We start from the raw sequence: 24,991 nt of genomic DNA, 5'->3' as shown, positions 1-24,991 counted from the left end.
AGATCCTCCTCTCTAATCATCTCATTAGAACCTAACATGCTCGAAAGTCGCCTATTTACATTCCCACACCCAAGAGATAAAAACCCCTATTGGAGAGAGTACTACAAAAAAGGAGCCACTACTGAGCTGTGCAGCCAAGCCCTTATTCAAAACCAAAATTAATCTTCTAACTCGGCCAATTCGACCAAGTGTGCCAACTATTGTGGCTCTATAAGCTCCCTGAGTCTCTGAAAAAAAATATTTCCTTTAAATGGCGAACAAAGGGTCGTCACGGCAACAGACAGAGACACGTGGACATGGGCCGTAAAAAAGTATTTTAATAGGTCTTGAAACTACAATGACCAACATGAAAAGAACTGGACATGTTTTGGAAAAACGAGTGACTTTCTATCGCCACTAGTTGGCGCTGTAGGGTTGATGCAAATGACCCCTACAAGGCCCTTCAGGGTATGACTCTCAACAAGCACGGGAAGTTTGGCGCAGATATCTTGTATATCTGCCGAGTTATGACTGTTCAAAGTTTTTGGAGAGAAAAATTGTTGACAGTCATTTTCACTTTCCTGTTTGGACCCCTCCGCTTCAACGAAACTTCAATATTTTTCATCAGGCACCTGAAGACAGGTCTTAAGGTTTCCCTTATGCAGGTTTGAGGTAGATTGATTTTTTCCCTTTAGAGGAGGAGTGGGTCCCGTAAAAAAGGGCATTTCCTGTTCCCACTAGGAGGCGCCAGGCACAAATGGTAAATTTTCAATCCAGTCCTGCTCAGGCTGGTATACCTCACACACATGCCAGATTTAAAATAGATTGAACGTTGTATGAGGGAGTTATCAGTCATTTTCCGAATTCGGTGTTTTGGCGAAAAAATGGAAGAATTTGGCACCCCGCCCAGGTCAGGCCCGTGAATGAAAACACACCATTTTTATAACTTAAGATTTCATATGCCTCATAAACAGTCTCACCAATTTTGAGAATGATCAAACTAATTCCCTAGGTGCCAAGGTGTAAAATGTGCACACTGTAAATCGATAAAAAGTTCACATTCAATCCAAAATACCCGATTTCCTGTAGGATTTGGAATGTGTGTGCAAGAGACTTTTTGGAGCAGTTTTGCACAAAGTTTTGACTCTCCAAATTTCATCACTCTATGTTAGAAAAACCTAAATGGAGAGGCCTTTTTGAAAATTTCAAGGGGGCGCCACTGAGCCATTTTGTTAAATTGTTTCGTAACGTTGCAAGATTATCGAACGTTATCCAAAGCCGCATGTATGTGCAAATTTTGGTGAGTTTTTATGCATATTCAAGCCTCCAAATGTAAACTCTTACTGTGAACCCATGAAAATTTCACATGCGATCCAAAATACCCGATTTCCTGTTGGATTTGGAATATGGGTGCAAGAGACTTTTTGGAGCAGTTTTGCATAAGGTATCTACTCCCCAAATTTCCTTGCTCTATGTTGAAAAAACCCAATAGGAAAGGCCTTTTTTAAAACTTCTTTCTGTCGCCACTAGTTGGCACTGTAGAGTTGATGCAAATGACCCCTACAAGAACCTTCAGGGTATGACTCTCAACAAACACGGAAAGTTTGGCGCAGATATGTTGCATATCTGCCGAGTTATGACTGTTCAAAATTTTTGGCGAGACAAATTGTTGACAGTCATTTTCACTTCCAGTTTGGACCTCTCCGCTTCAACGAAACCTCAATATTTTTCATCAGGGACCTGAACACATGTCTTGAGGCTCCCCTGAAACAGGTTTGAGGTCAATAGATTTTTTTCCCTTGGAGGAGGAGCCTGTCTCGTAAAGAAGGCCATTTCCTGTTCCCACTAGGGGGCGCCAGGCCTAATGGGTAATATTTCAATGCAGTCGTGTTCAGGCTGGGATATCTCATATACATGCTAGAAATGAAAAAGATTGAACGTTGTATCACGGAGTTTTTAATCATTTTCTGAATTTGGTATTTTGCCCAAAAATGGCCGACTTTGGGACCACGCCCAGGTCAGACCCTTGAGTGAAAACTCACCATTTTGAAAACTTAAAATCTCATATGTCTCCTGAATAGTCTGACCAATTTTGAAGACGATCCAACTATTTTCTTCAGCGACAAGGTCTCAAATGTAAATCGATAAAATTTCACATTTGATCCAAAATTTCCGGCTTCCTGTTGGGTTTGGAATATGGGTGCAAGAGACTTTTTGGAGCAGTTTTGCACAATGTATCGACTCGCCAAATTTCATTGTTCTACGCTGAAAAAACCTAATAGGAAAGGCCTTTTTGAAAATTTCAAGGGGGCGCCACTGAGCCATTTTGTTAAATTTTTTTGTAGATTATCAAAATTTACGCAAAGTTGCATGTATGTGCAAATTTTGGTGAGTTTTCGTGCATGTTCAGGCCTCCAAATGTAAACTCCAACTGTGAACCGATAAAAATTTCACATTTGATCCAAAATATCCGATTTCCTGTTGGATTTGGAATATGGGTGCAAGAGGCTGTTTTGAACAGTTAGGCATAAGGTATCTACTCCCCAAATTTCATTGCTCTACGTTGAAAACCTGAGAGGAGAGGCCTTTTTGAAAATTTTAAGGGTCAAGGGGGCGCCACTGAGCCATTTTTTGACATTTTTTCAAAACGACACAAGATTATCGAATTTTACGCAAAGCCGCACGTATGTGCAAATTTTGGTGACTTTTCGTGCATGTTCAGGCCTCCAAATTGGCCATTTTCATTTGCCCTGAAAAAAGAATAATAATAATAATAATAATAATAATAATAATAATAATAATAATAATAATAATAATAATAATAATAATCCTTTGCAAAACAATAGGGCCTTCGCACGCTCAGTGCTCGGGCCCTAATAATAATAATAATCCTTTGCAAAACAATAGGGCCTTCGCACGCTCAGTGCTCGGGCCCTAATAATACCTGACTGCTGCCGACATCCGCTACAAACTACGTCCACATAATGCTGCGGTAGATATCATATGTATCAAGAACTAGATCTGAAATGACAGACTCGGCGACGTTAGGAGCACATGTATAGAATACTAAATGCAAAATGACAGACTTGCCGGCGTTAGTAAACAGCCGCCATCTTTAAGCAGTAGACTTCTGAGGAAAGGCTGTTGTATAGTGAACCTTAAATCAGTAGACTTCTCAGGGAGGCTCTGTTGGAGAGAACCTTCCTAGCGAACCTAAGTAACTTTTTTATCTAAAATACTCTAAATCAGCAAAATCTTGACTTGAATCTATCTTTAAATGATGAAACAGTTTTTAAACTTTCACATGTGAAAAGTTCACAGAAGAGAACTAGTGCAATAATGGGAGCAATTTTAACAACTTTAACGCTTGATTCACAACATTAAATGACTTCCAAACATCGCAAAGATAAAAACTGTTGGTTATCGCAATATCCGCAATACACCTGTGTCTAGTTAAGTTTAGGGTAAAGAACTGGGCCTGGGCCAATTGTCCCAAAAACCCTTTGAATTTTTACAAAGTGTGACCTATGTTTTGTTTTTTTAGAATTGGAAAAAAAAAAACACGAAAAGTAACACCAGTTATTTTGCCAAGTAACTAATTACTCTTATATCAGTTACTTTTTGCGAGAAGTAATTTGTAACTGTAATTAATTACTTTTCTAAAGTAAGATTAACAACACTGTTCGTAACCCGCGGACTACCTGTAATAATAAAAATACAGTGACTCCAGTTCTAATGTTTCGTTTGTTTTGCATGCTGTTCCTGAACACTCCATGTGACTGATGAGAGAGAAAGAGGTTCGGTAGAGTGGGAAGTTTTTACTTTTTTTCATGTTGTTGTTGGCATCGACTATGGTGGACAGGAGCCGTAGTTTGTTGCACAAGTTCTGAAATAAATGATTAAAAACCTGACGAGGCTGGCCACTTCCTTGCCGATCTAACAATAATAAGAATATTAATAATACATCAAAAACAAATAAGTGTTTTTATTGACACCTTAATCCTTAAAAGTCGCGGAACGCGTCCTCCGCGCACGTCATTTTTGAAGCCTCATCACCTTGTAATTACAACACCCCCGTGCAGCTGGTTGGTCTCGTTTGAAAGTACGAAAATTGAGGTACACTCTCATTTTTATTTGAAGTCAATAGACAGCAAAACGGAAAATAAAGTAATTTGAGTTTTATGGGTCTATTACCCACATAAATAAACATTAAAACGCTGCATGATTCATCTCCATATTTCCATCAATTCTTGTTCTTTTTTAAAATGGAAAGCACCACGAAAAAGCACATATCCCAGGAGCCATTGTGAAGTCAGGGAGGACGGACATGATGTTAACATTTTTAATATATTGCTGAGCAAGGCGCCACCTAAGGAGAGGGAGGTGAGGTAGTGAGCGACGGCCATTTGGATTGAGCGAGTGACTTTGTAAAACGTGCGTCCAGAATCAAAAACTAAATTTAGCGCAAGCTAAAGCATTATTTCATCATCTCGAGAAAGAGGATGGGCCAGATTTGTTGTTGTTTTCTTCGAATGAGTCAATGACTGAGAAGAGTGACAGAGGTGCGCAAAGGGCGGAAGTGACACCCCCTGGATGAGGGGGCTGTGTAATGCAGCCCCGTGTTTTGTTCCAGGACGAAACTGAGTGGCATCCCTGAAAAAATTGAACGGGACTAGTTTGTTGTCGATATTTTTGAAATGACTTTTTTCCAATGTTATATTTGGATTAATTTTTTCCGCAATCAATCTTTTCAATTTGTACTGTATATCGATCCAGAAGCTTTATTGTACGTATATACTTTTTATAAGGTGAAGGGTGCAATACCTTACCTGACAAATACTGTAGATATCCTCCTAGCCATTTTTGTGTTAGGCCATGTCTACACTTAGCAGGGTTTTTTTTTTTTAAACCGAGGAACCTGCCCTCGTACATCTGGAAAAAATACACCAGCACATTTATAGGAAAAAAAGCTTCCACAGCCAACCACATTCACTCATTTTTAAGTACATTCATAATAATGCGCGAAAAATAATTGCCCATAATGCCCCAAGCCTTTACATATGTTGTACAATACCAAGCACTGCAAGAGTTGATAAATAAATCAAAGCAAAAAGCACCTGTCTAATTTACTCCAAATGTAAACATTGGTCTCATGTGTGACGTAGGGGCATAGTTTGTCGCAGTCAATGACATTTCCACAGTTAAATCTTCGGTTATCAGTGTCCACATGATGGCGCACATCTTTACTTTAGATAGAGTTTTTGAGAACCCTTGTATAAATGTGCATGTGGATGATAGGCCAAACCGTTGAAAAAGTTCTTTATGCCAAATATCTTGATGCGCGTAGAGATGGGAGGCCATACACACTCACCACTGAGCCTCATTTTGACTTTTATAATGGACATTAAATCAGTTGGATCAGCTTGTAGTGTGTTTTCCAAATACATTTTCATGTATAATTTTTGTGTGACTTTGTTGTGAGCACATTCAACTATGGAAACGACAAAGTATTTAATAAAAATATTTCATTTATTCAGATCAACAACGTGTTACTTTAGTGTTCCCTTTATTTTTTTTACCTGCTGTTTCTGTTAATTTATCAAATATAAAACTATTCGGGTTTTAACCAAGAATCGAGACTGTTTCACGTCCATATTTATAAAGAATTGAGAGATTTAAGCATTTATTCACAAGAATTTTCAACAGAAAAAGCTCTATGTTTACATATGGTGGCCGCTAATTTCCTTACTGACTAGCCTCATAGTTCGCAATATTTACGTAAAATAAATGCTACCTGCACATTGTTTTCCCCTTTTCTTTTAACCAAGAATCGAGATTGTTTACGTATCTATAAAGAATTCAGGAATTTAAGCATTTTTTTCACAAGAATTTTCAATGGAAAAAGCTCTCTGTCTGGGTTTCCACTCGGTCAGCTTTGATGGAGATAGGCCCACTATGAGTCGGCCCAGCGCCCCGTGTCCCGTCAATACATTATGAAGGCTATGATTGGATGTCAAAAGGATTGTATGTACAGTGTACACTGTAAATTAAAGAAAAAAGAGAAAGCGCTAATGTCACCATTAAATGATTTTCCTCATTTGTGACATTGTAGAGGTGGAGGTGTTGACTTTTGACACTAAGGTGGAGGTAGTTGTGTCGATGTAAAGGCAAAGGCTCATCCGCTCGCCCTGCCTTCTTTTCATCAGTGCGGTGGGGAGAGCGTGGGTGATGGCGGCGATGTTGTCGTCATCGTCTGATGCTACGACTCGCTGTCGTTATTAATACAGTCACACTTTTATTTATTCATTAGCGCGCTCATATTTTATTCATCTCCTCTTGCCTTTTTTTTTTTTTTTTACTTTTATTTACAGTGAAGGCAGCAAAGCTTTTCAGATGACACTCGTCAGTGATGGAGTTTGATCAAACCGCGCAAATGCTGTGCATATGGGTGCGCGTGTATGTGAGTGTCTAACAGAAGGTGAGGTAAAATAAAAATAAAAATAAATAAATAATTAAAAAAAAAAGGAAAATGACAAATTCAGCACTTTATACAGACAATTTCACCACATAACATAACATGATTTTATGTGAAAAATAATGCTGGAACGAAAGAATATGAAATATGACAGATAAATAAATAGCAATAAAATAGAATGATTAATCTAATATAAATAAACATGAAAATATTTAAAATAAATAACAGCCATGAAAAGAAATTGTGTAATTTGATGTCACAAGTAAACTAATTTTAAATACATACGCTGGAACAAATGAATGTTAAATATGACATGAACATATTAATAATAATACATATACTTGACAAATACAAGAATCGATTTATGTAAAAATAAATCACAATTTTTCTTTATACTCAAATATCATATTCACCACTGATTTTCTGGTGCATATGCCTGAAAATTGAAGTAATATCCGCATAAAAATTTGGATTACCGTTACCGGTAGTCGTTAGTCGTTGAGAATTTTTTGTGCCCACATTTTTTTTTTTTTTTAACATTTGTGATGCTGCCGCTATTCTCAGTGCGCAGCTAAAATTATGCCTTGGTATTATGTGTAATTTGTACCGTTAGACGTTATGGGCACATTCAGTCATTCAAGCTTGACGCAAGCGTGTCCCATTGTTTCCAACAACACAACAGTTTTTAGGAATCGTCACAATGTCATACAGGAATGCATTTCCAAACACAGCCTATCATATTGGAACAAAGTACTTTTTTCTCCTACAAGGCAATACAAACTGGCATGCTCTTTGTTATGCATGTAGTCATGTATAGTACACACCATTATTAGGGCCCAAGCACTAAGCATGTGAAGGCCCTATTGTTTTGCAAAGGATTATTTGGGCCCGAGCACTAAGCGTGCGAAGGCCCTATTGTTTTGCAAAGGGTTATTTTAAAAAAAATAATTTTTATTATTTTTTCAGGGCAAATGGAAACGGCCAATTTGGAGGCCTGAACATGCACGGAAAGTCACCAAAATTTGCATATACGTGCCGAAAATTGTAAATTTCGATAATTTTGCAACGTTGCAAAAAAATCTAACAAAATGGCTCAGTGGCGCCCCCTTGAAATTTTAAAATTGGCCTATAACATTAGGGTCTGTCAGCGTAGAGCAATGAAATTTGGGTGAGTCTATACCTTGTCCAAAACCGCTCCAAAAAAGCATTGGCACCCATATTCCAAACCCAACAGGAAATCGGTTATTTTGGATCGAATATGATATTTTTAACGATTTACAGGGTGGACATTTGAGACCTTTTCGCCGAGGGAGTTGGATCATCTTCAAAATTGGTGAGACTGTTCAGGAGACATATGAGATCTCAAGTTTTGAAAATGGTGCGTTTTCATTCACGGGTCTGACCTGGGCGTGGTGCCAAAGTCGGCCATTTTTTCGGCAAAACACCAAATTCAGAAAATGATTAAAAACTCCGTGATACAAGGTTAAATCTTTTTCATTTCTAGCATGTATATGAGATATCCCAGCCTGAACACGACCGCATTGAAATATTACCCATTAGGCCTGGCGCCCCCTAGTGGGAACAGGAAATGGCCTTCTTTACGAGACAGGCTCCTCCTCCAAGGGAAAACAATTTATTGACCTCAAACCTGTTTCAGGGGAGCCTCAAGACATGTGTTCAGGTGCCTAATGAAAAATATTGAGGTTTCGTTGAAGCGGAGAGGTCCAAACCGGAAGTGAAAATGACCCTCAACAATTTGTCTCGACAAAACCTTTGAACAGTCATAACAGCAGATATACAACATATCTGCACCAAACTTCCCGTGCTTGTTGAGAGTCATACCCTGAAGGGCCTTGTAAGGGTCATTTGCATCAACTCTACAGTGCCAACTAGTGGCAACAGAAAGGAGTTTTAAAACAGGCCTTTCCTATTGGGTTTTTTAGACGTAGAGCAATGAAATTTGGGGAGTCCATACGATAATCTTGTGACGTCACAAAAAAAATGTAACAAAATGGCTCAGTGGCGCCCCCTTGAAATTTTAAAATTGGCCTATAACATTAGGGTCTGTCAGCGTAGAGCAATGAAATTTGGGTGAGTCTATACCTTGTCCAAAACCGCTCCAAAAAAGCATTGGCACCCATATTCCAAACCCAACAGGAAATCGGTTATTTTGGATCGAATATGATATTTTTAACGATTTACAGGGTGGACATTTGAGACCTTTTCGCCGAGGGAGTTGGATCATCTTCAAAATTGGTGAGACTGTTCAGGAGACATATGAGATCTCAAGTTTTGAAAATGGTGCGTTTTCATTCACGGGTCTGACCTGGGCGTGGTGCCAAAGTCGGCCATTTTTTCGGCAAAACACCAAATTCAGAAAATGATTAAAAACTCCGTGATACAAGGTTAAATCTTTTTCATTTCTAGCATGTATATGAGATATCCCAGCCTGAACACGACCGCATTGAAATAATACCCATTAGGCCTGGTGCCCCCTAGTGGGAACAGGAAATGGCCTTCTTTACGAGACAGGCTCCTCCTCCAAGGGAAAACAATTTATTGACCTCAAACCTGTTTCAGGGGAGCCTCAAGACATGTGTTCAGGTGCCTAATGAAAAATATTGAGGTTTCGTTGAAGCGGAGAGGTCCAAACCGGAAGTGAAAATGACCCTCAACAATTTGTCTCGACAAAACCTTTGAACAGTCATAACAGCAGATATACAACATATCTGCACCAAACTTCCCGTGCTTGTTGAGAGTCATACCCTGAAGGGCCTTGTAAGGGTCATTTGCATCAACTCTACAGTGCCAACTAGTGGCAACAGAAAGGAGTTTTAAAACAGGCCTTTCCTATTGGGTTTTTTAAACGTAGAGCAATGAAATTTGGGGAGTCCATACGATAATCTTGTGACGTCACAAAAAAAATGTAACAAAAGGGCTCAGTGGCGCCCCCTTGAATTTTTCAAAAAGGCGTTTCCTATTAAGTTTTTTTAACGTAGAGCAATGAAATTTGGGGAGTCGATACCTTGTGCAAAATTGCTCCAAAAAGTCTCTTGAACCCATATTCCAAACCCAACAGGAAATTGGGTATTTTGATCGAATGTGAATTTTTTATCAATTAACAGGGTGCACATTTGAGACCTTGTCACAGAGGGAGTTAGTTGGATCATCTTCAAAATTGGTGAGACTATTCAAGAGACGTAGGAGATCTAAAATTTCCAAAATGGTGCATTTTCATTCACGAGTCTGACCTGGGCGTGGACCTAAGTCGGTCATTTTTTCAGCAAAATGACAAATTCAGTAAAAGACTAATAGCTCCTTGACACAACGTTCAATCATTTTCATATCTGGCATGTATGTGTGGGATCCCACCCTTAACACGAGTGCATTGAAACATTACCCATTAGGCCGAGCGCCCCCTATTGGGAACAGGAAATGCCTTTTTCTTAACTAAACAGGCTCCTCCCCCAAGGAAAAAAAATATATTCACCTGAAACCTGCATCAGGGGAGCCATAAGACATGTGTTCAGGTGCCTGATGAAAAATACTGAGGTTTGGTTAAAACAGAAGCAGAAGCAGAAGAGTCCAACAGGAGAAGTGAAAATGACTGAAGCCATTTCGTCTCACCACAAGTTTTGAACAGTCATAACTTGTAACTACAACATATCTGCGCCAAACAGCTCGTGCTTGTTGAGTCATACTCTGAAGGGTCCTGTAGGGGTCACTTGCATCAACCCTACAGAGCCAACTAGTGGCAATAGAAAGTCACTCAAGTTTCAAGACCTTTTGAAATACTTATTTCACGGCCTATGTCCACATGTCTCTGTCTGTTGCCGTGACGACCCTTTATTCGCTCCTTTTTTGTAGTACTCTCTCCAATAGGGTTTTTTATCTCTTAGGTGTGTGAATGTAAAGAGGCGACTTTCGAGCATGTTAGGTTCTAATGAGATGATGAGAGAGGAGGATCTGCCACCACGCTGACCTGCACACTGTCCGAGTTGCGTGACGTCCGAGTTGCGCTAGATTGCGAGGGCCCGTTCAGTCCTGCTTGCAGGCCTAGTTATTATTATTAGGGCCCGAGCACTCAGCGTGCGAAGGCCCTATTGTTTTGCAAAGGATTATTAGGGCCCGAGCACTAGGCGTGCGAAGGCCCTATTGTTTTGCAAAGGATTATTTTTTTAATTTTTATTTTATTTTTTCAGGGCAAATGAAAACGGCCAATTTGGAGGCCTGAACATGCGCGAAAAGTCACCAAAATTTGCACATACGTGCGGAAAATTGTAACTTTCGATAATTTAACAATGTTGCAAAAAAATTTAACAAAATGGCTCAGTGGCGCCCCCTTGAAATTTTAAAATTGGCCTATAACATTAGGGTTTGTCAGCGTAGAGCAATGAAATTTGGGGAGTCTATACCTTGTCTAAAACCGCTTCACAAAAGCAATGGCACCCATATTCCAAACCCAACAGGAAATCGGTTATTTTGGATCGAATATGAAATTTTTATCGATTTACAGGGTGCACATTTGAGACCTTTTCGCCGAGGGAGTTAGTTGGATCATCTTCAAAATTGGTGAGACTGTTCAGGAGACATATGAGATCTTAAGTTTCTAAAATGGTGTGTTTTCATTCACGGGTCTGACCTGGGCGTGGTGCCAAAGTCGGCCATTTTTTCGGAAAAACACCGAATTCAGTAAATGGCTAATAATTCCTTGACACAACTTTCAATCTTTTTCATATCTGCCATGTATATGCGGTATCCCAGCCTGAACACGACTGCATTGAAATATTACCCATTAGGCCTAGCGCCCCCTAGTGAGAACAGGAAATGCCTTTTTTTACGAGACAGGTTCCTCCTCCAAGGGAAAAAAATCTGTTGACCTCAAACCTGCATCAGGGGAGCCTTAAGACCTGTGTTCAGGTGCCTGATGAAAAATATTGAGGTTTCGTTGAAGCGGAGGGGTCCAAACATGAAAGTGAAAATGATCGTCAACAATTTGTCTCGCAAAATACTTTGAACAGTCATAACTCAGCAGATATACAACATATCTGCGTCAAACTTCCCATGCTTGTTAAAAGTCATACCCTGAAGGGTCCTGTAGGGGTCATTTGCATCAACTCTACAGTGCCAACTAGTGGCGACAGAAGGGAGTTTTCAAAAAGGCGTTTCCTATTAGGTTTTTTTAACGTAGAGCAATGAAATTTGGGGAGTCGATACCTTGTGCAAAACTGCTCCTAAAAGTCTCTTGCACCCATATTCCAAACCCAACAGGAAATCGGGTATTTTGGATCGAATGTGAAATTTTTATCAATTAACAGGGTGCACATTTGAGACTTTTTCACAGAGGGAATCAGTTGGATCATCTTCAAAATTGGTTAGACAATTCAGGAGACATATGAAATCTAAACTTTTCAAAATGGTGCGTTTTCATTCATGGGTCTGACCTGGGCGTGGTGCCAAAGTCGGCCATTTTTTCGGCAAAATGACAAATTCAGTAAAGGACTAATAGCTCCTTGAAACAACGTTCAATCTTTTTCATATCTGGCATGTATATGCGGCATCCCACCCTTAACACGAGTGCATTGAAATATTACTCATTAGGCCTAGCGCCCCCTAGTGGGAACAGGAAATGCCTTTTTTACGAAACAGGCTCCTCCTCCAAGGAAAAAAAATCTATTCACCTCAAACCTGCATCAGGGGAGCCTTAAGACATGTGTTCAGGTGCCTGATGAAAAATACTGAGGTTTGGTTGAAGCAGAAGGGTCCAACAGGAGAAGTAAAAATGACTGAAGCCATTTCGTCTCACCAGAAGTTTTGAACAGTCATAACTTCTACAACATATCTGCGCCAAACATATCGTGCTTGTTGAGTCATAGTCTGAAGGGTCCTGTAGGGGTCATTTGCATCAACCCTACAGCGCCAACTAGTGGCAATAGAAAGTCACTCATTTTTTAAAATATATGTCCAGTTCTTTTCAGGTTGGTCATTGTTTCAAGACCTTTTAAAATACTTATTTTACGGCCCATGTCCACATGTCTCTGTCTGTTGCTGTGATGACCCTTTATTCGCTCCTTTTTTGTAGTCCTCTGTCCAATAGGGGTTTTTATCTCTTAGGTGTGTGAATGTAAAGAGGCAACTTTCGCGCATGTTAGGTTCTAATGAGATGATTAGAGAGGACGATCTGCCACCACCCTGACCTGCACACTGTCCAAGTTGCATGACGTCCGAGTTGCGCTAGATTGCGAGGGCCCGTTCAGTCCTGCTTGCAGGCCTAGTTAGGGCCTTCGCACTAAGCGTGCGAAGGCCCTATTGTTTTGCAAAGGATTATTTATTTTTTTTTTTCATGGCAAATGAAAACGGCCAATTTGGAGGCCTGAACATGCACGAAAAGTCACCAAAATTTGCACATACGTGCAGAAAATTGTAAATTTTGATAATTTTACAACGTTGAAAAAAAAATGTAACAAAATGGCTCAGTGGCGCCCCCTTGAAATTTTAAAATTGGCCTATAACATTAGGGTCTGTCAGCGTAGAGCAATGAAATTTGGGGAGTCTATACCTTGTCCAAAACCGCTCCAAAAAAGCATTGGCACCCATATTCCAAACCCAACAGGAAATCTGTTATTTTGGATCGAATATGAAATTTTTATCGATTTACAGGGTGCACATTTGAGGCCTTTCCGCCGAGGGAATTAGTTGGATCATCTTCAAAATTGGTGAGACTGTCCAGGAGACATATGAAATCTTAAGTTTTTAAAATGGTGCATTTTCATTCACGGGTCTGACCTGGGCGTGGTGCCAAAGTCGGCCATTTTTTTCGGCAAAATGACAAATTCAGGAAATGACCAATAGTTCCTTGACACAACGTTCAATCTTTTTCATATCTGGCATGTACGTGCAATATACCCCCCTTAACACGAGTGCATTGAAATATTACCCATTAGGCCTAGCGCCCCCTAGTGAGAACAGGAAATGCATTTTTTTACGAGACAGGTTCCTCCTCCAAGGGAAAAAAATCTTTTGACCTCAAACCTGCATCAGGGGAGCCTTAAGACCTGTGTTCAGGTGCCTGATGAAAAATATTGAGGTTTCGTTGAAGCGGAGGGGTTCAAACAGGAAAGTGAAAATGACAGTCAACAATTTGTCTCGCAAAAAAGTTTGAACAGTCATAACTCGGCAGATATACAACATATCTGCGCCAAACTTCCCGTGCTTGTTGAGAGTCATACCCTGAAGGATCTTGTAGGGGACATTTGCATCAACTCTACAGTGCCAACTAGTGGCGACAGAAGGGATTTTTAAAAAAGGCCTTTCCTATTGGGTTTTTTCAACGTAAAGCAATGAAATTTGGGGAGTCCATACATTATGCAAAACTGCTCCAAAAAGTCTCTTGCACCCATTTTCCAAATCCAACAGAAAATCGGGTATTTTGGCTCGAATGTGAAATTTTTATCCATTTGTAGTATAGTTTACATTTGGAGGCCTGAACATGCACGAAAACTCACCAAATTTTGTACATACATGCGGTTTTGCGTTGATTTCGATAATGTTGCGACGTTACAAAAAAATGTAACAAAATGGCTCAGTGGCGCCCCCTTGAATTTTTCAAAAAGGCGTTTCCTATTAGGTTTTTTTAACGTAGAGCAATGAAATTTGGGGAGTCGATACCATGTGCAAAACTGCTCCAAAAAGTCTCTTGAACCCATATTCCAAACCCAACAGGAAATCGGTTATTTTGGATTGAATATGAATTTTTTATCAATTAACAGGGTGCACATTTGAGACCTTGTCACAGAAGGAGTTAGTTGGATCATCTTCAAAATTGGTGAGACTATTCAGGAGACATAGGAGATCTCAAATTTTCAAAATGGTGCGTTTTCATTCATGGGTCTGACCTGGGCGTGGTGCCAAAGTCGGCCATTTTTTCGGCAAAATGACAAATTCAGTAAATGACTAATAGCTGCTTGACACAACGTTCAATCTTTTATATCTCTGGTATGTATGTGCGGGATCTCACCCTTAACACGAGTGCATTGAAATATTACCCATTAGGCCTAGCGCCCCCTAGTGGGAACAGGAAAGGCCTTTTTTTAACGAAACAGGCTCCTCCTCCAAGGAAATAAAATCTATTCACCTCAAACCTGCATCAGGGGAGCCATAAGACATGTGTTCAGGTGCCTGATGAAGAATACTGAGGTTTGGTTGAAGCAGAAGGGTCCAACAGGAGAAGTGAACATGACTGAAGCCATTTCGTCTCACCACAAGTTTTGAACAGTCATAACTTGGAAGATCTACAACATATCTGCGCCAAACATCTCGTTCTTGTTGAGTCATACTCTGAAGGGTCCTGTAGGGGTCATTTGCATCAACCCTACAGCGCCAACTAGTGGCAATAGAAAGTCACTCGTTTTTCCAATACATGTCCAGTTCTTTTCAGGTTGGTCATTGTAGTTTTAAGACCTTTTGAAATACTTATTTTACGGCCCATGTCCACATGTCTCTGTCTGTTGCCGTGACGACCCTTTGTTTGCCATTAAAAGGATTTTTTTTTTTTTTCTGAGACTCAGGCAGCTTATAGAGCCACAGAATTTGGCACACTTGGTGGAATTGGCCTAGTTAGAAGATTCATTTTGGTTTTGAATAAGGGCTTGGCTGCACAGCTCAGTAGCGGCTCCTTTTTTCTAGCACTTTCTCCAATAGGGTTTTTTATCTCTTAGGTGTGTGAATGTAAAGAGGCGACTTTCGAGCATGATAGGTTCTAATGAGATGATTAGAGAGGAGGATCTGCCACCACCCTGACCTGCACACTGTCCGAGTTGTGTGACGTCCGAGTTGCGCTAGATTGCGAGGGCCCGTTCAGTCCTGCTTGCAGGCCTAGTTATTATTATTATTAATATAATTTTTCAGGGCAAATGAAAATGGCCAATTTGGAGGCCTGAACATGCACGAAAAGTCACCAAAATTTGCACATACGTGCGGAAAATTGTATATTTCGATAATTTTGCAACGTTGCAAAAAAATGTAACAAAATGGCTCAGTGGCGCGCCCTTGAAATCTTAAAATTGGCCTATAACATTAGGGTCTATCAGCGTAGAGCGACGAAATTTGAGGAGTCTATACCTTGTCCAAAACCGCTCCAAAAAAGCATTTACACCCGTATTCCAAACCCAACAGGAAATCAGTTATTTTGGATCAAATATGAAATTTTTATCGATTTACAGGGTGCACATTTGAGACCTTTTCACCGAGGGAGTTAGTTGGATCATCTTCAAAATTGGTGAGAATGTTCAGGAGACATATTAGAGCTTAAGTTTTCAAAATGGTGCGTTTTCATTCACGGGTCTGACCTGGGCGTTGTGCCAAAGTCGGCCATTTTTTCGGCAAAATGACAAATTCAGTAAATGACTAATAGTTCCTTGACACAACGTTCAATCTTTTTCATATCTGGCATGTATGTGCGGTATCCCACCCTTAACACGAGTGCATTGAAATATTACCCATTAGGCCTAGCGCCCCCTAGTGAGAACAGGAAATGCCTTTTTTTACGAGACAGGTTCCTCCTCCAAGGGAAAAAAATCTGTTGACCTCAAATCTGCATCAGGGGAGCCTTAAGACCTGTGTTCAGGTGTCTGATGAAAAATATTGAGGTTTCGCTGAAGCGGAGGGGTCCAAACAGGAAAGTGAAAATGACCGTCAACAATTTGCCTCGCAAAAAACTTTGAACAGTCATAACTCAGCAGATATACAACATATCTGCGCCAAACTTCCCGTGCTTGTTGAGAGTCATACCCTGAAGGGTCTTGTAAGGGTCATTTGCATCAACTCTACAGTGCCAACTAGTGGCGACAGAAAGGAGTTTTAAAAAAGGCCTTTCCTATGGGGTTTATACAACGTAGAGCAACGACATTTGGGGAGTCCATACCTTATGCAAAACTGTTCCAAAAAGTCTCTTGGACCCATTTTCCAAATCCAACAGAAAATTGGGTATTTTGGATCGAATGTGAAATTTTTATCCATTTGTAGTATAGTTCACATTTGGAGGCCTGAACATGCACGAAAACTCACCAAATTTTGCACATACATACGGCTTTGCGTGGATTTTGATAATCTTGCGACATTACAAAAATGTAACAAAATGGCTTAGTGGCACCCCCTTGTATTTTTCAAAAAGGCTTTTCCTATTAGGTTTTTTTAACGTAGAGCAGTGAAATTTGGGGAGTTGATACCTTGTGCAAAACTGCTCCAAAAAGTCTCTTGAAGCCATATTCCAAACCCAACAGGAAATGGGGTATTTTGGATCGAATGTGAAATTTTTCTCAATTAACAGGGTGCACAATTGAGACCATGTCACAGAGGGAGTTAGTTGGATCATCTTCAAAATTGGTGAGACTATTCCGGAGACATAGGAGATCTAAAATTTTCAAAATTGTGCGTTTTCATTCATTCACCTGAGCGTGGTGCCAAAGTCGGCCATTTTTTCGGCAAAATGAGAAATTCAGTAAATGACTAATAGCTCCTTGACACAACGTTCAATCTTTTTCATATCTGACATGTATGTGCGGGATCCCACCCTTAACACGAGTGCATTGAAACATTACCCATTAGGCCTAGCGCCCCCTAGTGGAAACAGGAAATGTCTTTTTTTTTACTAAACAGCCTCCTCCTCCAAGGAAAAAAAATATATTCACTTGAAACCTGAATCGGGGAGCCATAAGACATGTGTTCAGGTGCCTGATGAAAAATACTGAGGTTTGGTTGAAGCAGAAGAGTCCAACAGGAGAAGTGAAAATGACTGAAGCCATTTCGTCTCACCACAAGTTTTTGAACAGTCATAACTTCTACAACATATCTGCGCCAAACATCTCGTGCTTGTTGAGTCATACTCTGGAGGGTCCTGTAGGGGTCATTTGCATCAACCCGAGAGCACCAACTAGTGGCAATAGAAAGTCACTCATTTTTCTAACATATGTCCAGTTCTTTTCAGGTTGGTCATTGTAGTTTCAAGACCTTTTGAAATACTTATTTTACGGCCCATGTCCACATGTCTCTGTCTGTTGCCGTGACGACCCTTTATTCGCTCCTTTTTTGTAGTACTCTCTCCAATAGGGGTTATCTCTTAGGTGTGTGAATGTAAAGAGGCAACTTTCGAGCATGTTAGGTTCTAATGAGATGACTAGAGAGGACGATCTGCCACCACCCTGACCTGCACATTGTCCGAGTTGCGTGACGTCCGAGTTGCGCTAGATCGCGAGGGCCCGTTCAGTCCTGCTTGCAGGCCTAATTATTATTATTTTTTTTATTTTTTTCAGGGCAAATGAAAACGGCCAATTTGGAGGCCTGAACATGCATTAAAAGTCACCAAAATTTGCACATACATGCGGAAAATTGTAAATTTCGATAATTTTGCAACGCTGCAAAAAAATGTAACAAAATGGCTCAGTGGCGCCCCCTTGAAATTTTAAAATTGGCCTATAACATTAGGGTCTGTCAGCGTAGAGCGATGAAATTTGGGGAGTCTATACCTTGTCCAAAACTGCTCCAAAAAAGTATTGGCACCCATATTCCAAACCCAACAGGAAATCGGATATTTTGGATTGAATATAATATTTTTATCGATTTACAGGGTGCACATTTGAGACCTTTTCGCCAAGGAAGTTAATTGGATCGTCTTCAAAATTGGTGAGACTGTTCAGGAGACATATGAGATCTTAAGTTTTTAAAATGGTGCGTTTTCATTCACGGGTCTGACCTGGGCGTGCTGCCAAAGTCGGCCATTTTTTCAGCAAAATGACAAAATCAGTAAATGACTAATAGTTCCTTGACACAACATTCAATCATTTTCATATCTGGCGTGTATGTGCGGTATCCCACCCTTAACACGTGTGCATTGAAATATTACCCATTAGGCCTAGCGCCCCCTAGTGAGAACAGGAAATGCCTTTTTTTACGAGACAGGTTCCTTCTCCAAGGGAAAAAAATCTGTTGACCTCAAACCTGCATCAGGGGAGCCTTAAGACCTGTGTTCAGGTGCCTGATGAAAAATATTGAGGTTTCGTTGAAGCGGAGGGGTCCAAACAGAAAAGTGAAAATGACCGTCAACAATTTGTCTCGCAAAAAACTTTGAACAATCATAACTCAGCAGATATACAACATATCTGCGCCAAACTTCCCGTGCTTGTTGAGAGTCATACCTTGAAGGGTCTTGTAAGGGTCATTTGCATCAACTCTACAGTGCCAACTAGGTGGCGTGGCTCAGTGGTAGAGTAGTTGTCCCCCAACCCAGAGGTTGTGAGTTCGATTCTTCGCACTGATGAACTCGCCTAAGTATCCTTGAGCAAGATACTGAACCCCATGTTGCTCCTGGTGCTGCGTCACCAGTAGGTGAATGGTGAGATAGTGTAAAGCGCTTTGAGCGCCTTGAAAGGTGGAAAAGCGCTATATAAGCATAACACCATTTACCAACTAGTGGCGACAGAAAGGAGTTTTAAAACAGGCCTTTCCTATTGGGTTTTTTCAACGTAGCGCAATGAAATTTGGGGAGTCCATACCTTATGCAAAACTGTTCCAAAAAGTCTCTTGCACCCATTTTCTAAATCCAACAGAAAATCGGGTATTTTGAATCGAATGTGAAATTTTTATCCATTTGTAGTATAGTTTACATTTGGAGGCCTGAACATGCACGAAAACTCACCAAATTTTGCACATACATGCGGCTTTGCATGGATTTTGATAATCTTGTGACGTTACAAAAAATGTAACAAAATGGCTCAGTGGCGCCCCCTTTAATTTTTCAAAACGGCGTTTCCTATTAGGTTTTTTTAACGTAGAGCAATGAAAATTGGGGAGTTGATACCTTGTGCAAAACTGCTCCAAAAAGTCTCTTGAACCCATATTCCAAACCCCACAGGAAATGGGGTATTTTGGATCGAATGTGAAATTTTTATCAATTAACAGGGTGCACATTTGAGACCTTGTCACAGAGATAGTTAGTTGGATCATCTTCAAAATTGGTGAGACTATTCCGGAGACATAGGAGATCTACAATTTTCAAAATGGTGCGTTTTCATTCATGGGTCTGACATGGGCGTGGTGCCAAAGTCGGCCATTTTTTCGGCAAAATGACAAATTCAGTAAAAGACTAATAGCTCCTTGACACAACGTTCAATCTTTTTCATATCTGGCATGTATGTGCTGGATCCCACCCTTAACATGAGTGCATTGAAACATTACCCATTAAGCCTAGCGCCCCCTAGTGGGAACAGGAAATGCCTTTTTTTACGAAACAGGCTCCTCCTCCAAGGAAAAAAATATATTCACCTGAAACCTGCATCAGGGGAGCCATAAGACATGTGTTCAGGTGCCTGTTGAAAAATACTGAGGTTTGGTTGAAGCAGAAGAGTCCAACAGGAGAAGTGAAAATGACTTAAGCCATTTCATCTCACCACAAGTTTTGAACGGTCATAACTTCTACAACATATCTGCGCCAAACATCTCGTGCTTGTTGAGTCTTACTCTGAGGGTCCTGTAGGGGTCATTTGCATCAACCCTACAGCGCTAACTAGTGGCAATAGAAAGTCACTCATTTTTCTAATATATTTTCCAGGTCTTTTCAGGTTGATCAAGACCTTTTGAAATACTTATTTTACGGCCCATGTCCACATGTCTCTGTCTGTTGCCGTGACGACCCTTTATTCGCTTCTTTTTTGTAGTGGTCTCCCCAATAGGGGTTTTTATCTCTTAGGTGTGTAAATGTAAAGAGGCGACTTTCGAGCATGTTAGGTTCTAATGAGATGATTAGAGAGGACGATCTGCCACCACCCTGACCTGCACACTGTCCGAGTCGCGTGACGTCCGAGTTGCGCTAGATTGCAAGGGCCCGTTCAGTCCTGCTTGCAGGCCTAGTTTTTTTTATTGTTTATTTTTGTAGCAAATCACAATAGTAGAAAACACGGAAACAAATATGGTGCATATTACATGCAGCACACGTACAGTGTCACATTCAAGTTTTATATGTACACGTATGCTAACATGTATGATATAGCAACCACATGAACTTGTTTGACCTATTTCCACTTGATTACATTTGCACTTTTTCCTCCATTTGGACTCTTTTTGGATGCACTCAATGAAATGAGTAATGACTCCGCCAATAAAACATGAGCATCGATTGAATATACACACACACTCACACATCCCTACTTACTCACACGCACACAGACACACACAGATCAATGGCATGCGAGCTAATGGGCTGTCATGACCTGTTCATCGAGCTGAGACCGTGAAGGCCTTGATGCGCATTGAACGCCTCGAGGGATCAAACCCCGCACAAAATGCCAGCGTGAGCGTCATTCAGCACTGGGCTGGAGTCACTGGTACACCCACCAGTTCTGCCTTCAAGTTCCAACCCGGAAACAATTGAATTCAAAATGGTGGCTTCAGCCCAAAATGGCCATTTACTTCAGGAACGAAATTGAGAAGGTAACTGTTAAATAGTAAGTTGATCTGTGAAAATTGTAGCAGGATTTTTTTAATTTGTACTTTCTGGGTGATCATAAATAGTACATTTCAAAATGGGTGCCTTCTGAAGGAATCTGACCTTTTAGCCAGATTGCCTGAATCACGCCAGCAGAACTGCCGGACCTTCGCTCGTGCAGCTCCAACGACCCGGGTCGGGGAAAGTCCAACAACCCCACCAAAAGGCCAAACTCCACGCGTTCACCTTAGTCTTACCCCTTGTGCTGACTCCATTTTGAGCTGGAAAAAGGCTTCAAAACACAAGTTGACAATTTATTTGGGTCGACAGCGATCAAACAGCAAGGCAAACTGCAATTAGGTCCACGACAGAGAGGCAATTCTGGAACCAGGGTCAGCAAGGGCGTAGGTTTGCATAGGGACGGTAGGGACATAACACTAGCAACTTTTCAGGATGCTCAAATTGTCCCCACCAACTTTTAAGCAACCTTATTACATTATAGAAAGAGTTCAAATATATAGGTAATTTAGATTGTCTTACCATATGTTGTAAGGATAGAATAATTGCAATTATTGAGTGAATTTTCATTATGTTCACACTTACATTTATCCCTTTTCACTTGCTAAATGTGCCAACCCATTTTTTTCCCCCTCAAACTAACGTTTGGTTGGCTGATGACTTGAAGCCACCCATGCCGCCACAAAGACACACACACACAGACATACTCACACAACCCCGACAGATTCATGTTGACAACATGCCACCCGCTTCGGAGAGGAAGGATATTAGAAGGTTTTTTTCGGCCAGCAGCAGCCTTTGTAAGTCATGTAAAAAGATGCCAATGTGGCGGAGGTGGGGGTAAGACCACTAATTTTGCTCCTGAATGTCCGACCTGCAACAATTAGCATAACATTAAACTTGCTAACCGTCAAAACTACTGCGGTCAGGCCAGCCTACACATGGAACAAGGAAGTCAAGCTAGTCGTCCTTTATTTGGATCATTGTTTGCCTTATGTGCATTATGGTAATATCGTCCCTACCTATGTTGAGACCAAACCTACGCCCTTGCCGAGAAGCGACAGTTGTTAGCTAAACGTTCAGTGTTTTTGAAGTCAGCAATACGGTGGGCCGAGTGTTGTTTAGGATAATTCTTCTGTAGCAGATTTGGGCAGTCAAGTTAGTGCATCACTGTTCGTTGCTGGGTCATGATTACTGAGGCAACTGAGGTGGGAGGTTCGTCCTGCCTTGACGTCTGAGAGGTGCCTAGCTATCAAACTTAGAGTTGTTTTTTTATCGAGTGTTGTGACAGCACAGGACGCCCCGCCATTTGTTGTGGACTGTCCTGAAGAGCTGATTGCGGGATTTAGTGTCGCAGACGTAGGCTTGTAGATGTCTTGCCTATCACCTGGTAGTCAGCATCAATCGTGCTCAGTCAGCTGCATGAAGCACGTGTTGGGATTCCGTGGTCAGAAGGCATCATGTATCTCTTATGACCTATGTCAAATATATTCTGCTTGTTTTCCTTAAACTATGATATAAATACTATTTATTTTAAATTGGGAACGTTAGAGTAATACAACAGTCAAACAGTAAATACGAGAAAAGATACTATTCCGTTATTTATTATATTAAGTGTGTTAGAGTCATACAAACAGTCGAACGGCAAATACGAGAAAAGACACTATTCCCTTCACTTCCTGTACAATGTAAAACTGCAGTGTTTAGCCTCTGTTGACCCTATGGGGCTAGACACACAGGAGGCAACGAGTGATGTCAAAATGCGAAAGTCATTGCCGTTGAGCTGAAAGCCAACACATGGGGCACGTTTTGATTGCACCGGCAAATGACATGCACCGTCTTCTGCCTGTGCGTCATCGTTCGTCTCTGATGGCCTGTGAATTTGGAGGGCATTTCAAAATCCCCGGTCTTTTCTGAGTGCCACAGTTGCCACAGAACGTGACCCTGCCATTCCCGGACCTCTTTGAACGCACCACAAACATCATACTTCACGGGGCTGCTTCGGCAAAGGGCGGCTGGGAAGACCTTCCATGCAGCGTTCCCACTGCCCTCAGCAGGGCTCTCCTATTTTAATGCATACACTGTACTACCCTCCCCACACAATCCCATCACTGTGCTGGGTAATGGCAGCCATAGTAATAGAGCAGTAGGTGGGTCCCATAATTTTCTCTGTGGCGTGGCTCCCGGAGCGTGGCCTCCTCTTCGCTGGGGCTGCGGTTGTGGGGGTCGGGGCTCCAGTCCCGTGGCAACTTCTCGGCGCACACCAGCTTCCATCTCTCTCTTCTGCCCGTGTATCCTTGGGCCCCAGGGTGGGCCGCCGGCTGCGTGTCAGTGGGTCAACACACGGTCACCCTCTCCGGGTGGGGAGCCTGTCCTACCTAGTGGGCTGTAGGGTTCCCACAGTGTGCTGTGTTGGTTGGGTGGTTGCGGCGGTGGCTGGTGGGCTGGGTGGGCTGGTTATGGATGGTGGTGGCGCGTTCCCCCATCCCTTCCATGAAGGCTGGCTAATGGGGGACGGATGGTCCGGAAGATGACCCTGGGTCAGGAGGGGTGGCAACAGCCCCTATGCTGGAGCTGTAGGAGGAGGGATGACTGGGGAGGGGCCCTGGGGCCTTCCCCGCACAGCATTTTCACTTGTCTGCAGGACTATAACACTTCTGATGGCATTGACTGGGTGCAATTAGACACACTAAGTTAGAGAGAATGTTGGTACCAGGATTGGCGATCAGGGAGCATTGAATAGGTTGTCAACATATCCACATGTACATGCAATGTTCCCTCTAAGCTGCGCGCGTGCGCAATCGCGCACTGCGTGAACATACTCTGCGCACATGAAAATCTATGCAGGGAACAAAATAAAACTAGGCCTGCAAGCAGGACTGAACGGGCCCTCGCAATCTAGCGCAACTCGGACGTCACGCAACTCGGACTGTGTGCAGGTCAGGGTGGTGGCAGATCCTCCTCTCTAATCATCTCATTAGAACCTAACATGCTCGAAAGTCGCCTCTTACATTACCACACCCAAGAGATAAAAACCCCTATTGGAGAGAGTACTACAAAAAAGGAGCCACTACTGAGCTGTGCAGCCAAGCCCTTATTCAAAACCAAAATTAATCTTCTAACTGGGCCAATTTGACCAAGTGTGCCAAATATTGTGGCTCTATAAGCTGCCTGACTCTCTGGAAAAAAAATATTTCCTTTAAATGGCGAACAAAGGGTCGTCACGGCAACAGACAGACACGTGGACATGGGCCGTAAATAAGTATTTTAATAGGTCTTGAAACTACAATGACCAAACTGAAAAGAACTGGATATGTATTGGAAAAACGAGTGACTTTCTATTGCTACTTGTTGGCGCTGTAGGGTTGATGCAAATGACCCCTACAAGGCACTTCAGGGTATGACTCTCAACAAGCACGGGAAGTTTGTCGCAGATATGTTGTATATCTGCCGAGTTATGACTGTTCAAAGTTTTTAGCGAGACAAATTGTTGACGGTCATTTTCACTTTCCTGTTTGGACCCCTCCGCTTCAACGAAACCTCAATATTCTTCATCAGGCACCTGAACACACGTCTTAAGGCTTCCCTATGCAGGTTTGAGGTAGATTGTTTTTTTCCCTTTAGAGGAGGTGTGTGTCCCGTAAAAAAGGGCTTTTCCTGTTCCCACTAGGAGGTGCCAGGCACAAATGGTAAATTTTCAATCCAGTCCTGCTCAGGCTGGTATACCTCACACACATGCCAGCTTTAAAATAGATTGAATGTGTATGAGGGAGTTATCAGTAATTTTCCGAATTCGGTGTTTTGACGAAAAAATGGCCGACTTTGGCACCCCACCCAGGTCAGGCCCGTGAATGAAAACACACCATTTTGATAACTTAAGATTTCATATGCCTCATGAACAGTCTCGCCAATTTTGAGAATGATCAAACTAATTCCCTAGGTGCCAAGGTCTCAAATGTGCACACTGTAAATCGATAAAAATTTCACATTCAATCCAAAATACCCGATTTCCTGTTGGGTTTGGAATACGCATGCAAGAGACT

This window comes from Corythoichthys intestinalis, chromosome 3 (genome assembly GCF_030265065.1).
Source record: "Corythoichthys intestinalis isolate RoL2023-P3 chromosome 3, ASM3026506v1, whole genome shotgun sequence".
NCBI lineage: Eukaryota > Metazoa > Chordata > Actinopteri > Syngnathiformes > Syngnathidae > Corythoichthys > Corythoichthys intestinalis.
The sequence above is the reverse complement of the archived record's forward strand: the minus strand, read 5'-3'. Positions refer to the sequence as shown.